Here is a 16,381-nt window from a genome sequence, read left to right as displayed (position 1 = left end):
TCGGGGACCAGGAGGCTCACAGCGAGACAGAGCAGAAAGTCGCGCCGAGAGCTGCAAGAGGGGTCCACTGTAAGGGCGCTAAAAGAACACTGAGACAAATGGTCAAATGTTAAATCCATCCTCTATTGAAAGCTTCTAATGTCCTCAAGTTAAACACCCACTCTACTGAAGACCTCGCTCTACCCAGTATATTTTTAATGAACATTTGAAGTTGTAGGCAGATAAAAAGTCAGTTGCCATCAGCTGAAATTCCAAAAATGGAGTGATGCAAGTTTATTGGAGTGCAATTTCTTTTAGTGCCTACATTTTAAATTCTTTACCTCCTAAGAAGCTCTCTGGCTTGGCATATAGAAAAAGGAAGCCAGAGAGAAAACAGCAACCATATTAATCATGACTGTATCTAACCTGAGTTTAAATGATTTTGCCGACATCCCTCAGCTAGTAAAGAGCAGAGCTGGTGTTTAAATCTGAGCAATTTGGCTCAGAACATGCACTCTTCACTATTACATTATTTTTGTCTTTTTTGTTTTTCGAAATGTTAACACTGGTTTAGCGAGCCAAAGTAAATTTCTGAGTCAATGTTTCTTTGCACAGTTTGTTCCAATAGACATCCATTTCTCTCTCCCTCCACTAAAATGATACTAAACGGCTATTTAAAGAACATCGGGTTTGAACAGTGCCCAATCACAAGCCTCCCTGAGGCACGCACGCCTGCACCATATAGCCCGAGATGAGAGACTCATCTCGGCTTTCTTGTTCTAGATTCTGCTCCCTTCCTCATACACACCCTTTGCCACATGACTTTGCAATTCCTCCGGGAGATAGGGGGTTTACTTCCTAGCACGGACTTGGGGCCTGGGCCATGTGACCTTCTTTAGCCAATGGAATATTCACAAGCAGAGGCTGGAGATGTGCTTATGCATCTAGGCTGGTGCACTTGTGCTCTGGCGTAGGCATGAGAATAGCATGCCGGGCACAGCCCAGGGGCCCCAGAAGAATGAGGCACATGTAAGGCAGATCTAAACCTCATCTGCAGTCTGCTGCCAAGTCCAGTCTCGATCAGCTGAGCCTCAGCCAAATCTCAGAGGCAGGAACAAGGGAAAAAATTGTCCATTGTTGCCTGTCACTGAGTTTCAGAGTGGTTTTTAATCAGTGTCCATTTAGCCAAAGTCGCCTGATACACTCTGTCTGACACTGATGAAGTCCCAACCTTCCACTGCTGGGCTCTGGCCCAGGGCAGCCTGACCACAAATATTCAAAGTAGAAAACGCTTTTAATTGTCCTTGCAGAGTGGTAATACCTCTGCCTTGTAGAGTTTATATAGAATGCTACACCCTTGTTGTAAACAACCAGGAAAGAAAATATAAAGAGTAAATATAGAAGGGAGTGTAGGGGCTTTTTTGTGATGTTTTCCTTATTTTTAAACATTTCACATACTTTACTTTCTTATTAGCACAGGGAGGAAGAAGAAAACCCCTCCCGAAATATACTTTTCCCCTTATTTCAGGAATAGTAGTTCAAACAAAAATAGCCAAAACCACATAAAGGGCCAGGAAGCAGGAAAGTCCACCAACTGATGGTGCCAGCCGAAGGAAAGAGGGAGGAGAGCGGGCCAGCGGGGCCTGAGAGGCTGCGGGGCAGGCAGACGGACTGCAGCCCATGGCGTCTCTGCGCTCCAGTGCGGGAAATCAGTGAGAGCTCTGAAGTCCAGGGTGTCACAGGAAAGCTGGTAGCTGGCATCATCCCAAAGGAGAGCTTTGAAAACATTTCCTTATAGCAATGGTTTTCTACAGTGTGATTACATTTCACAACGTGAGCATTACATTCAGTCATTCATGCCACCAATTTTATTTAGTACCTACTAAGTGCCCGGCAGGTGTTATAGTAAATTATGAGGATAAAAGCCTGAAGATGACTGAGGGAGACTAAGCAACAATAGCACAGCCTTGTTTGGGGGGAAAACAATATCACTTCAAACACATCTCAATAAATATAAAACATTGTATTTATTGAGAATAAATGCAATGTCTCTGTAAACCAGGAAGTATGCTGTTCTATGCTTTTGTCCACAAAGTGCATTAGGGAGGCTCAAGAAAGGGAGGGTTAAAAATAGATGTGTTGGATATCTTTAAAAGGAAACTGCAATGATATGACTACATGGAAGGGGTAGGTCAGAACTGTAGTACATGTGATTGATACGTCAGTCTGGAATGGCTTCTCTGCAACGGGCTGGGTTTACAACCAACTCAGCCGGTAGCTGTAATAGGTGCTGAGCTGAGAGGAAGACAGGTTACTGCCTGCTGTTTCAGGTCCCTGATGACAATTCAGGAGAATGCATTTGGACTTCGGCACCGTCTTCAATTAAACATGGTCTATATTAAGAGCACTTTCCCGAAATACCTCAAGTACATTTTAGATTTTAAAAGGGATCATTTACACCATGGAGGTTTGGAAAGCCAGGCTCTAGAAGCCATGTATAGAAAAGCAGAAGAGATTTCCAAATGCCCAATAGCTCGTTGAACTGGGAGGGTTTCACTGGGATAGAGTGAAAGGATTTACCGACATGCCCGTAAATCCCGTCCAGGGACGGAGCCTATCTTACTAGATCAAAGCGTGAATTGATTGACTCTTTCCACACAACAGGATCTACTTCCACTCACACACCGGTTTCTGTGAAAATGAGAGAGGACAGCACAGTAAGGCATAAAGGACTTAAAAGCAGAAGTAGCATTCCTAACCTCCGAGTGAGAGAAAATTAAACACGAGATGGTGCGCCTCGGTTTTGAAACTGACGATGCTGAGGACGCCCCAGAGAAGAGGTCTGAGAGAGCACGCGAAGTTCAGAGAGAAGTTAGTGATGGCACTTGCAAAACAAAAAAGCAAAGAGGAATGGCAGTGGGTCATTTCATGAACAATCTTGAATACTTAGAGCCCAGATTCTGAGAATCAGAAATGATATAAAGTTTGAAAGCTTGATTACAATCCATAAAATATTGCTGAAATCAATATACCTTTAATTATTCATCTCTATTACTGAATGTATAAACGCCTTCAGAAAGACAGTCATAAAAAGATAGATAATTCCAGCCTCCTGTGTCAGGTCAGATATATTTTATTTAAACAATAAATGCGGTATCTCTGGTGGATATATAGGACATCCATGCAAATGGACAAGGAAAACAAACCTTGCCACTTTCCACATCTTATTGTGAACTACCAAGGAGGCCTGCTGTCTACACCAGAGATGCCATTGCTCTCCTTCTGGTGACTCTGTCATATTAGCGTCAGACTGTACTTGCTGAACAGAAAAAAAAAATACCTTTATAAACTTTTCAACCAAATATATAAAATTCTCATTAAAAACTTGTTTTCTTATTATCTCTGTTGGAGATACATATAAAGGTTCATATGAACCCAGACAACATTTTAAGTATCAAAGGACAACTAGCTGCCACTGAGGTTGCTTTTCACCTTTTCACTTGCAAACAGACTCTTCCCAGCGTATGAAGTATATCATCCTCCATCCCCAGGAAGGCTGGTTCCTCTGCTTGTAAGTGCATGTGTGTTGCCAAGTGGGCCAGCACAGACAGGACGAACACTTTGAGAAGCAATTTACTTAAATCAAGAAAAGACTGTGGTTGACACTTTTGTATCCATGCAAAGGAGTTTAATATTATGATTATGAAGAGGTTAAATATATGAATGTATGCAGAAAGTGAGTTTATTAATTTATGCAGAAAAAATAAGTGGCTAAAGGATGATTTAGAATATTAAATAAAACAAGCGCACAAAATCATGGTTAAAGTCAGCTATTATTCAATATCTATTATGTATTCATTCAGTCTACGAATATTGAGTAAGAACTCACACGCCAGCACTGCTGGAGTATTACAAGCAGCTAATTCGAAGTCTGTTTCTTCAGTTCAGAATAAGCATTCCAATAGTTTGTGATTGCAGATAACTTCAAGCTATCCATATTCTAACTGCCACTCTTTTAATGAGCTATTACATGACCTGAGGCAAATAAATAAATTCACTGCAGTGGTAAAAAAAAATAGTGCCTTAGTCACATGATCACAGAGGTCTCTTTCAGAATAAATACCTTGTCTATCCATGAACAACAGAATGAAAAATGGAAAAAATGAAGTTACCAATGTGAGCATACTGTTCAAATCAATTTTAACATGTAAGATGTGAAAGATAAATTCGAGAATATGGTGGAAAATATGAGTGGCAGAAAACCACATCTAGCACACGCCACATCTGATGACTGTCCCTTTTATATACTAAGCAGAATATCCTTCACACGCAAAGGAAAGCGCATGCCAGATTATGAAGCAGAAACTCACAGAAACAGAACCCCTGAGAAAAACCCCGGTGGACACAGCTCTGCCCCATGGCCACGGCCACGGCACCTCACTCCTCATGGCCCAGGCAAAGGGCAACAGAGTGAGCGTGCTGCATGCAGAGTAGAGGGTGTGCCTCCTTCTCTCCATGGAGTGGCTTTCATTTCAGAATTTCCCTAGAATTCAGTGGGGATTCTGGACTGAAATCCCTTTTGAGGGCAGCTGCCTCCATGAGAGACAATTCCAGAGTTCTGAAGGCAAGGCCACCTTCCACGTCCAGCGCAAATTAGTCCCCCGGCTTCCGATTAGAGCCCCGTTCGGTAGCGCTGTCTGTGCCAGTCATTTGAAAGCTTTGACCCCATTTTTGTGGTCCACAAAGATTTATTAAACTACTCTGTCAAATAGTCTACTGCCTCTTATTTTGTGGAGGTCATAAAAATTCCCCCGATTTTTCAAAAACTATCTCCACCTTGTGTCACTGTCAGACATAAGATACCCATCAAGACCAAAATATGCCATGGAATGACGTGTCTTAAATGAAATCCTTTGAAAGTCTTGGGTTGCCTGTACCTGTTATTCTAAGAGAAGCCCTAGGAGCATTGACGTTAATTATTTTTTTCTCTCTTTTTATTTTAATTGTGGTGCAAGTACAGTTTTCTGCCTTTTACCCCCATCCCATCCCAGCCCTCCCCACCTCCCTCCCATTTCCACCTCCTTTTGTTTTTGTCCATGTGTCCTTTATACTTGTTCCTGCAAACCCCCTTTGCCCCTGAAATTCCCTCCCCTCTGGTCACGGTCAGCCTGTTCTCTATTTCAGTGTCTTTGGTTATATTTTGCTTGTTTCTTTGTTTTATTGTTTAGGTTCCTGTTAAAGGTGAGATCATGTGGTATTTGTCTTTCACTGCCTGGCTTGTTTCACTCAGCATAATGCTCTCCAGTTCCATCCATGCCATCGCAAAGGGTAGGAGCTCCTCCTTTCTTTCTGCTGCATAGAATTTGGCGCTGATTATTGAACTGAAGGCACGGAAGGCATTCTTCCCAGTGTTTGGGAGCGCGCTGGGAGCAGAGTCTCGCTCCAGACATCCTTCTGAGCACCTGTGCCTGCTGTCCCTGCCCTGGAAGCGCCCCCTGACTTCAGCAAAGGCCCCTCCTTTTTGACCAGAGACTGCACTTGAAAGAGAATTGAAAAATCCACACACCACCTAACTTTAGTCACCTGGGCAGGTATTAAGTTTAGTAGCTTCCCCTCACTTAAACTGCTTTTGCATGTCCAGGTGCCAAATACAGAGGAACCCCAGCTCTTCCTTAAATCCATTACCGAAACTTCTTCAGCATCTTCCCAGCACACAGGCACTTGGGTATCGTCGTCTCTTGTCTCGTGTGGGAGGCTCGGAACACCCTCCAGTCAGAAACGAAGAAGGCACTGCTGCCATTTCTCTGCGACAGAAACTGAGCTTCAGGACACATTTTACAGTAAGTCCTTTTTTAGGAATGAGGAAGGCTTACATTTTCAGAGAGAAGATGACAAAATTCCATGAAGTGGCAGTGAATCAATATGCACATGAAGGGAAGACAGGAGGGAACAGGCTTAAGTTGTAAGGGAAAGTATTTAGATTTGATATTATAAAGAATTTAGTGGCACAACAGTTACAAAAATTGGGAGAATGTATCAACATAGTAATTGGCTGTGTTTGTGTTAAATAACTTCCAAAATGGTGCATAGATGGAACAGAACCTTTAAAGGCCTCCTCCAGCATTGTGATATGTTTAATCTTTATGGTATATTTTTCCATTACCATTCAGTCCCCTTACACCCCCTCCCCCACAATCACCACATTGTCGTTCATGTCCATGAGTCCCTTCTCCTTTTTGCTCGATCCCTCCAGCCCCAAACACCCCCTACACTAGCTGTCTTTTTTACTGTGTTCATCTCCATTTAGATTCTATTTATGTCACAAATTAAACTATCCTAAATTCCTCAGCCCCTCGGTTCAAATTAACTCCATTTCTGAATCACCAGGGACCGTAATTCCTGCATCATACGAGATTCCCAGCATGGATATATTGTACTGGACGAGAGTTGCGAGGTCGCGCAGACCGCCACTCGATGAACTGGGAAGTTGGTCTCTGTCACGCCCACAGATACACGTGTGCTTCTCTTCCCCCCTCGCGGGCACGCCCTGCCATTGTTCCCAACGTTAAAAGTCTTCCTGTTCACTTTTCCTTCATCTTGCTTTCACAAGTACTGTAAATTATTAATAGCTCCCTAAGACAGCATTGCCCAAAATATGCTGAAGAGAACATTAGATCCTTGGGATAGTAATGGGACTTACTTGTAAAAGGGCTTGCAGAGTCAAATATATTTTAAGAAATGTTGTATTAAATACATATACACACATATATACTATATATGTATATATTATGTACATATAATATACATGTGCTTGGAGCTTTAATATACTAATGCATTATGGCTCAGTAGGCAATAGCTATGGTAGAAAACATTACCCAAAATTATTTGGATATGGAATCTTTTTTTTTTTCTGGAAAAACTCAAGATTACTTTGAGGTTTTAACAACTCCTGAAACTATTAAGGCAGATACTTTGGTCATGAGTCCAGGAACCTAACTCAAGCTCCTAAATTCACTCTCCAAACATTTGTGAAGTTGACCTATAACACTGAAAAATGAGTAATTTTCAGTGAGTAAATGAGAAGGAAAAAATGAGTAATATTTGGGTTCAAGATACAACTGTTCTCAAAAGCATGTTTTCTAGAATAAACAGACTAACTAAATTTTAATGTTATACATGTTGTTTGCATTTAGCTATAAACATCCTTAGTGCTATCTTATTAAAAGCACTATCTTAGAACTTTATATTAAAAATTGATTTTATTTAATATAATTCAATGAATTCATGCATTGTTTGTTTAACGCTTACTATGTGTCAAGCATTATGCAAGAAAATAAATGTCTGATAATATTATTAATAAGTATGATAATAATATTCAATGGGATGGACTATTTTACAGGTACAATACAAACATTTTATTCAAGGCCAACCAAAGAAGACCTCGTTAATTCAACATCTAAAGCAAATCAACTATGGACCATCTTTTCAAAGAACTGAAATGAAAGTTCTATTCTGGCTTTTTTCCATGCAAGACGACAACTTCTTTAAGTAGTTACTTCCCTGTTTGTGCATATTTACCTTCTTTTAATATTTATTCATGTATATTTTCTTACCTAATGACTAAAACATCCTTCAGAATAGAATTTACAGAGCCTGACTCTCCTACCCTAAAATGCTTCCTGGTTTTAGAGGCATGTGAGTTACTTCAGGCTGTAAAAATCCCCTCCTCTATCCTAAAGGTAACACACAGAATAAGAAGAAAAAGGATCTAGATCATTCTACTCTATGCCTATTCAACAGTGGGCAAAGTTCAGCACTATTAGCAAATTATTGCTTCTCTATTTTAATTAGCCTAAGGAAATGGATACAGTTTCCAGCTGTGCCTAATTTGTAATCTGTAAGATGCTAATAACTTCCCTGTTTGCATACATGATGCTGTGCTGAACATCAAAAAAAATTACTCTTGATTTTCAGAGTCTAAAGAAACACAATCTTCTGTGGTGCATTTGAAATAAAATATCAGATCAGCTCCGAAAACACCAGCAGAATAAATTAAAAGAACACAGGTGAGGCACAGAAAGAGTATGTCACGTTGGGAACTGCAGACCGTTATTATCATATAGATTGGTCTTAAAGTCGAGCAAAAAACTTTCCCAATGAAAGATGCAATTTCTACCAGGAGGACAGAGTGATATAAGAGGACTAAATTATCTAGAAGATTTAGTTCTATTACTAAAGTTCTATTGCTAAATCTACCAAACAGAATGTGAGGTCTTTTATGCCAGGACTGTGAAGAAGTCCTCGGTAAATTAAATGTTATTAAATTTTGAATGTAACATTTTCATCCAACTGCATCTGTAAGGTATTTTAATAAGTCATGCATATGCTTGATATATTAAAACGTGTGGGTAGCATTCACACCGGAAGCACTGATCCGGCAAACACATTTGATTCAATTTTTATAGCCAAGAAGATTCAGCTGGATCACTAATGTGTCAAACCCAAAAAAGCATATTTTCTCTACAGAATTCTGGGGTTTTTTTTCAACGTTAACTTTAATCCTCAGAACATACCTGTCAGGGCAGGGCGGGCTGGAACATCTAGGGCTAGATGTTCTTCCTGACAAAGAGAGACTTCTTGAAGCTGGAGCCCAAAATCAGAGAATTAAACCTGAGAACATCCGACCATTCCAGCAGGAGCTATAAAGTTGAACACAATCAAGTCAAGAATTCCTTTTAAGTCAAAGAAACCCCAGAGCACACCTGAATGGGGCTTGGAGGGGATGGAAACCGCGCACTGACAGGAGTGTAATATAAATCCTTACGCACGAGATGTTGCCTTTCTATTAAATCAGACAAAGAAACACGGGTCACAATAGCCTTGATCGACATCAGCAAGTATGAGTTGGTAAGGGATTTATTTAACCTAGATCTATACATGTGTGTGTGTTGTCAATTTGAACTTTTTCTATGACACTAGCGATTTATGTTTAAAACAACCTACCCCGCATTAGCTGTAGGAATATGTGTAGCAGGTAAAACGTTCCAGCTGAGAGTTTTTTGATTCTCTGCCCTTTTTGGTGTTTCCAGTCTGTGAAAGAATCACATCGTTTGAATGACAGACAGTCCCAGGTGATAAAGAGGAAAAGACACCATCCAGAAATGTGGGTCAGTATATTCCCCGATTGCTCAGAAGCAACTCGTTCAAAGGCACTTCTGGAGAAAACATGTCGAAAGTTGCACTGTGATAAGAGTTATACTCCCTCCGCACGCACAAAGCAGCCCAAGAGGGAGGTGCTACATGTGGTTGTACAGCAAGAGCCGGAATATGGTGATGGAAAAGGGCAAAAGCTTTTCCTGCTATCAGAGAGCTCATCGTGGGGACACACCAACTTCCTATTTTACCCGATGATTCTAAACACTGCTGGTGTTGCTTCTCTTTTTCCAGTTGGCTGACACAGTCATAATTTGTGATGAAGGGGTAGTCTTAGCTATTGGAGATGCAGAGACTGGCAAATCACTTGATTCATTCATTCATTCATTTATGCATGCACTGTTTCATTCAGCCGACCTGCGCTGAGTAGTTACTCTGTGCTGGTCAATGTGCTGGGTGTTAGCAACCCAGTGGTTCAAAAGACGAGTACATGTCCTCAGGGATTCCAAAGGGTGGCAATAACCATTCCTATATGCAACACATATTCATTAAGCTCCTAGTATGTGCCAGGCATTATGCTAAACATGGAGATATAGCAGTGGCCTAATGGAGCTCACAGTTGAGGGGAGAGATGGAAAAACAAGCATACTATTAGTAATTAAGATGATAAGAGAGAGAGAGTAATTCAAGGGGTGGGAGGGGATACTTCAGATTGGGCAGAGTTCACTCCAGGGGATGACTTCTGAGCTAAGACTGAAGGATTAGAAAGGGGTCTAGCCTGTCACACAAGGGGACACTAAGCTCCAGACACAGAGAAGGGCAAGATAAAAAGCCCTGGTGTGAGGGGGAGCTTGATGTGTTCTGGAAGATATAGTGCAGCTAAGGAGTATTGAACAAGGAAGACAGTGGCATAAAATGTGGTGTGAGAATTATGCAGCATCTACATAATGCAAGGCCTTCTGGGCCTCATTAAGGAGTTTGGATTTTATCCTAAGTAAATACAGAAGCCATTGGAAATGTTTAAAGAGAGTATTAAAGTGATGCAATGCGTATTTTAAGAAGGTTGCAATACGGAGGATAAAACGGAGCCAGCAGGGACACAACAGGCCTGGGACTGCCGAAGTCCTGACGACACCGCCACCACAGGGGAGCAGGCAACAGCTCGATTCTGAAGGTGACAACCGGAACACAACAATGCCAACACAATGATGGTGAAACCATTCTTAGAGTACTTGCTGTGCACCCGCCAATGTGATTTATACCTGGATGGGGACTCTTCCAATGCTTACATGACATATTAGTATGTCTACTTTACATACAATAAAACTGACATCTCAAAAGGTTAATCAGCTTGCAAGATCACAGAGCTACTAACTGTTGCTCACTCTAAGGTGTGAGGTGAGGTGAACTGTTTCTCACTCTAAATCAGAATGCTTAACTCTTAAAGGAACGATTACACTGGCAAAAATATTTATCACACACAGTATATTATTCTGAATCAACATTAGTGTGTTTTATGCAATTATGTAATTATATATTATAAACTCTCATAATATATGCTATGTGATTATTATTTACTAACATAAGCTCTATGACGTAAGTATGGAGTTACTATGTACCATTCAGTTAGCAAAACTGTTCTCCCCCATTGCACTTCATTTGCCTTTTCTCCCCTTCACAGTGCTGGGCTCCACAAGGCTCCGTCTGAGGTCTGCTGACCTGCTTTTCCTTTTCGGTCTCCCTGGCTGACTTCTTGTATCCTCAGGGGTTCCAAAAGCATCTTTTGCCAGGGACCCATGATCACTCCTTCAGACTAGAATTCACAAATCCAAATGTCTGCTGGGTATCTCTACCTGATATCTCATCAAGCATATCAAAAATAACTCGTCCAATATTAACCCAATTAAAACCTGCTGGACTTCCCGTCCCCACATCTCAGTAAGTGGTCCTTCCATTTACCCAGTTTTCGTGCCAGAAGCCTGGGAACTGTCACAGATTCCTCCTCTTCCTCATTTCCCACGCACAGTCCATCACCGAGTCTCGTTCATTCCGTCTGTGAATACATTTCTGACCCATCCGCTTGTTCTTTTCTGCAACTCCTCTGCCATTACCATTATCTCTTAGCTGGATTATTACGATAACCTCATAGTCAACTTCCTGTCATCTCTTCTCATCACCTCTAATCCAATACACATCCTTCACAGTAAATATCTTTATAAAACATAAACTGCTTCTTGTCATTCCTTTACATTAAACCCCTCGATGTCTTCTCATAGCTAATAAAAGAGGTCCGGACTCCCTACCTTCAGGTACAACTCCCTCAACGGCCTGGTTTTGACCCACTTCTCCAGCCCCGTCTACTGCCACGGCTGCCCTGGGTCCCACTTTACAGACACACCGACCCTCGTGCAATTCCTTGGCCAAGAAAAACTTCCCACAGCATTTCATTCTTCCCGGAGTGGTCTTTCTTCTGTTCTTCCCCTTGCTGGTCCAAGCATTTCATCAAAATCTCATCTCAGAGCCCTGGCTGGTGTAGCTCAGTGGATTGAGCACGGGCTGGGAACCAAAGTGTCCCAGGTTCGATTCCCAGCCAGGGTACATTCCTGGGTTGCAGACCATAACCCCCAGCAACTGCACATTGATCTCTCTCTCTCTCTCTCTCTCTCTCTCTCTCCCTCTCTCTCTCTCTCTCTCCCTCTCTCTCTCTCTCTCTCTCTCTCTCTCTCTCTCTCTCTCTCTCTCCCTCCCTCTCTTCCCTCCCTAAAAATAAATAAAATAAAATCTTTAAAAAAAATCTGTTTAAAAAAAATGTTTTAAAAAAAGATCTCATCTCGGGTTCCTGACCCCTGGGTCTAAATTTGGTCTCCCTGTTAGGTTCTTCCTATAACAGTCCACATATTTTATAACTATGTACTTATGCAATGACGTGTTTATTTTCTGTTTGTGTCATCTGTATCTTCCCCAACAGACTTTAAGCAGTGGTGAAGTGTACTAAAAAGTAAAGCAACTCAGTTTAGACAGGGCTGCCCATCACTGGCCTACGTCAGCAGTAAAGGGTCAGGGCCCCTATGAGCGTGAGCGCCCCGGGCAGCTGAAGTGCCCAGTCCATAGGCTCCAGCACACCGCTCATCGGTCAGGACCAGTCACCCAGGCAGTGCGCCGACCACCTTCTTTGCTGTCAGCTGATCAGCATCAGGCCCCAAAGCGATTACCAAAATCTCCAATTCCAGGTCAACGGAAGCAGGGTGGTGTTCCCTGTGGAAACGCTTCTCCTTTGGGAACTAAGACCTCTGCACCCGCAGAGCCCACATACAGGAAGAGAGGCAGATTAATTTGGCCTGTGAGCTGTGAGGACTAACAGTGAGTGGAAGCACGCTCACTCCCTCACCTTGATTCCCACGTGCCTGTGTTCTGGCTAAGGCGGGGAAAGCACCACAGATTAGTCACTGGTTCAATGCACGTAGCCCGCCTCCCTGAGCAAAAATGCCCAAAGCATTGTAGACAAAGAATACGATGTTTCAGTGAGGCTAACCCACTGATCCCTCAATGATGAAAGAAAGCCAGAATAAACAACCTGTCAGCGTTTGGCTAGCTGGTGCCACAAGGGATGATGCCACCTCGGGGCCCGAGCAAAGGTTTCTGGCGGTGGTGTGTTGTACACGGGGTGGCACAAGTGGCCGGATCTACCTCATAGGGAAGAAAGGTCCTCTTTTTGAGCATGCACAATCTCCTTCCATGGATGAAGATCCACTTTATTCACGATCCCAGCCAGCCAGCGGTGGTGGTGCTTACAGATCCACAGCTCAGGCATCTCGTCCACCTGGTCGTGAAAGCCCCCTCTGCTGTGGGTGTGCCCTGGGGAGCAGTCACGTGGGCCACAGATATCCTTACACTCTGTGTCTGTGTCCACGTTCCAGCCACCCGTCTCTTCCCCACACCCCCTTGTTACTGATTTCCCAGTGCTGTTATTTCCAGGTCTTGATTATTTGGATAAACTATTAGCTATTTCCCCTGAATCCATGTAAATCTTTCCTTCTGTCAATATCTCTTTCCAGACAAATAGGACCAGATACACTGCTTGATATTCCACCCGCAGCAAGGATTCTGTTCCCCATTGTCCTTCTGAACCACGCCTACATTAGACCCTGATGCTGCATCATTGAATCCTGGCTGATGCCTGCATGTTATGCAAAATCGTTTATAGAAAGGGCTGATTTTTTTTCTTCCTAAGCGAGATAATAACAGGGCACACCTCATGAGGCACAGGTGTGGGCTGAGTGAGAGACGCCGAGGGGCAGGGTAAGGGCTGTGGCCCCTACGCGCTTGTTCCCGACACTCACCAGAGACTGGGCTGCCAGAGACCGACGTCACACAAGTGAACTCTCACCTGGTGAGGGCATGTTGTGGGCACATCCCGAAGTTACTTCTTGCTGGTTCATGGAACACCCCGTTTATGACAAAGCTTCAGCCACATGACACTGTTTTGTGGTCTTTCCGAACCACAAAACACGGATAATTATCCGGAAATAATTATCCGTAAAAAGGATATAGCTTTGCTTTAAAATCTTAAGGATCTGGGATGCGATTCTCCTGCTAAGGACTGCAGAGGCTCCCATAGCCCATGCATGCATGTACACATACATATGTGCCTATAGACACTTCAACATAGCCGGATGCCCCGGGCCACCAGGCTGAAGGGGGAGGGAGAGCGGCGTGCACCGCATCCTGAAGCATCTCTGAAGCCTTCTCTGCCCTTGCCCCACCCAAAGCTAGCACCCTCGGGAGTCACTCAAAACTGGCTGCTCGCATATGGCACACATGGCCTCCCAATCCAAAGGGGAGTCTGCTTTTTTCCTCAGTGGTGGAGGGTGGAAGGTGTAACGATTTGCCTTTCATTTTGAGTGAAATTGTCAGTCTTCCCAGACTACTAAAACTCGAGAATCTTCAACCATGTACAGGCTCCTTACAATGTTATGAGGGCTTCTGAGGCATTTAAGTTATTTCTTTCTTATTTCTCAGGTCTAACCGGCATGATGTCATCAACGCAGCAGACTTACAGGACGTGCAATGGGAGAACCAAATCTTTGGACCAGGCTGTTAAAGAACGCTGGTTGAGGTCCCTTGGAATTCCACGCAAATTTTAGAGTCAGCTTTTCCACTCCTGCTAAAGAGGCCATTGAGATTTTGATAGGGGATTGGACTGAATATGTAAATTGCTTTGGAAAAAACTTCAGTGTTAACATTAAGTCTCACCATCCACACACAAAAAGTGCCTTTCCATTCGAGGCCTTTGTAAAAATTTATTTCAGCAATGTTTTGAAGTTTTCAGTGTATAGATCTTGCACCTCTTTGGTTAAATTCTCTTAAGCATTTTGTTTTTTTCATGCAGTTGTAAATGGAGTTGTTTTCTTAGGTTCCTTTTTAGAGTGTTCATTGTCAGTGTGTGACATACCACTGATTTCTGTGTGTTGACCTCGTGCCCTGTGGCTCTTCGGAAATCGTTTTAGCTCTAGCTGTACTTTTGCAGATTCTTAGGACCTTCTAAATATAGGGTCATGTCATCTCTTAGCACCTGCATGTTTACTAGTTCTTTCTACTTTGGTTGGTTGCCTTTTGCTCATTTTTCTTGCCTGACTGCTCTGGTTAAAACTTCCAGGACAATGCTGGATAGCAGTGGTAGACAGTGGCCATCCTGGCCTTGTGGTTTTCAGTATACAGTTCTTACACATATTTTGTTATAGTTATCCTTAGATATTTCATATGTCAATGCTATTGTAGTGATATTTTTCATTTCCATTTCCAATTTGTTGTTACAAATATTAAAAATACCACTGACTGTTACATATTGGCCTTGTATCCTGAGACCTTGCTAAATTCCCATATTTACTCTAGTACCCTTTTATGGTCATTTTAAATTTTTCTAATTCACTCTTATTCCTTCTTTGAATATAGAGCAATATAGAGAGTATCATATGTTCCTTTTCAATCTTCATGGCTTTAACTGCTTTTTCTAACACTGATACACTGGCTAGATCCCCTAGTAGAATGTTATATAAAAGGGATGGTAAGAATGGACATGTTTCTCTTTTTCAGTGGGAAAGCAGTCTGTCTTTTTCCATTAAGCACTGTGTTCGCTGTCGGTTCCCATAGGTTTCCTTTATCCATTTGAGGAAGTACCCATTACTGTAGCTCCTGCTGTAAGTCCTGGGAGATTTTGATCATGTTTGGTGGTTGAAGGATGTCAGACAACTTTCCCACATCTATCGAAATCACCATATGAGGTTCCTTCTCTCATCTGTTCATATGGTGAATCGCATCGACTGATTCTTTTTTAAACTGTTGCAGTGCTGGCGTAAACTCCACCTGGCTGCTTTGTCATCACTTTTCTGTGTTGGTGGATTTCGTTAACTATTATCTGGTTGGGCACTTTGTATCTGTATTCATAGGGAATATTGATCCTTAATTTTATTTTCTTATAAAAATGTGTTTTATTTTTTGTGCCAGTTTAATATTGGTATCATAAAGTGTATGAGGAGGTATTTCCTCTTCTATTTTCTGAAAGAATTAGTGTAAGATTTCTTTTACTTCTTCTCCAGATATTTGATAGAATTTCTCTTAAGTCCACCTAAGTCTTGAGTTTTCTTTTGTGGAAAATACTCTAACTATGGATTTAATGTTTAAACGATGGAGGACTACTTAGATTCTCTATTTCTTCTTGGGATGATTTAGTACTTGTGCTTTTTCACAGAAATGACTGGGCTATTTAATTTATGAGCATAAAGGTGTGCATAGCATTCCTCTATCGTACTTGGATATTTTATAGAACCTGAAGCGATGCCCACTCTTTCCATCTCATTTCTGTTCAACTGCTTGATGTGCCACAATCATCCACATGACCAAACAAGTCACATGACCTCTGTGTCGGGGACTCCCAAGACACCCACTGGGCTCAGGGCTTTCCTGAAAGACTCAGAAAGCTACTGTACTCACGCACAGTTTATTACAGGGAAGGAGGACAGATTAAAGTCAGCAAAGGGAAGAGCGCACGGCCAGGAGTCCGAGGGGAACCAGGCACCAATTGCCGTTGTCTTCTCCCAAAGGAGTCCCGTGGACAGGGCTCAGCTCTCCCAGCAGTGATATGCGGCCAAGCGTGGGAAGTGTCACCAACCAGGGACATTCGCCGGAGCTGTGGTGTTTAGAGACTTACAGCTGGGGACAGTCACACAGGATGCGTCACAACAGACACCTG

The sequence above is a fragment of the Phyllostomus discolor genome, chromosome 8 (genome assembly GCF_004126475.2).
Source record: "Phyllostomus discolor isolate MPI-MPIP mPhyDis1 chromosome 8, mPhyDis1.pri.v3, whole genome shotgun sequence".
NCBI lineage: Eukaryota > Metazoa > Chordata > Mammalia > Chiroptera > Phyllostomidae > Phyllostomus > Phyllostomus discolor.
This window is presented reverse-complemented; position numbering follows the sequence as displayed.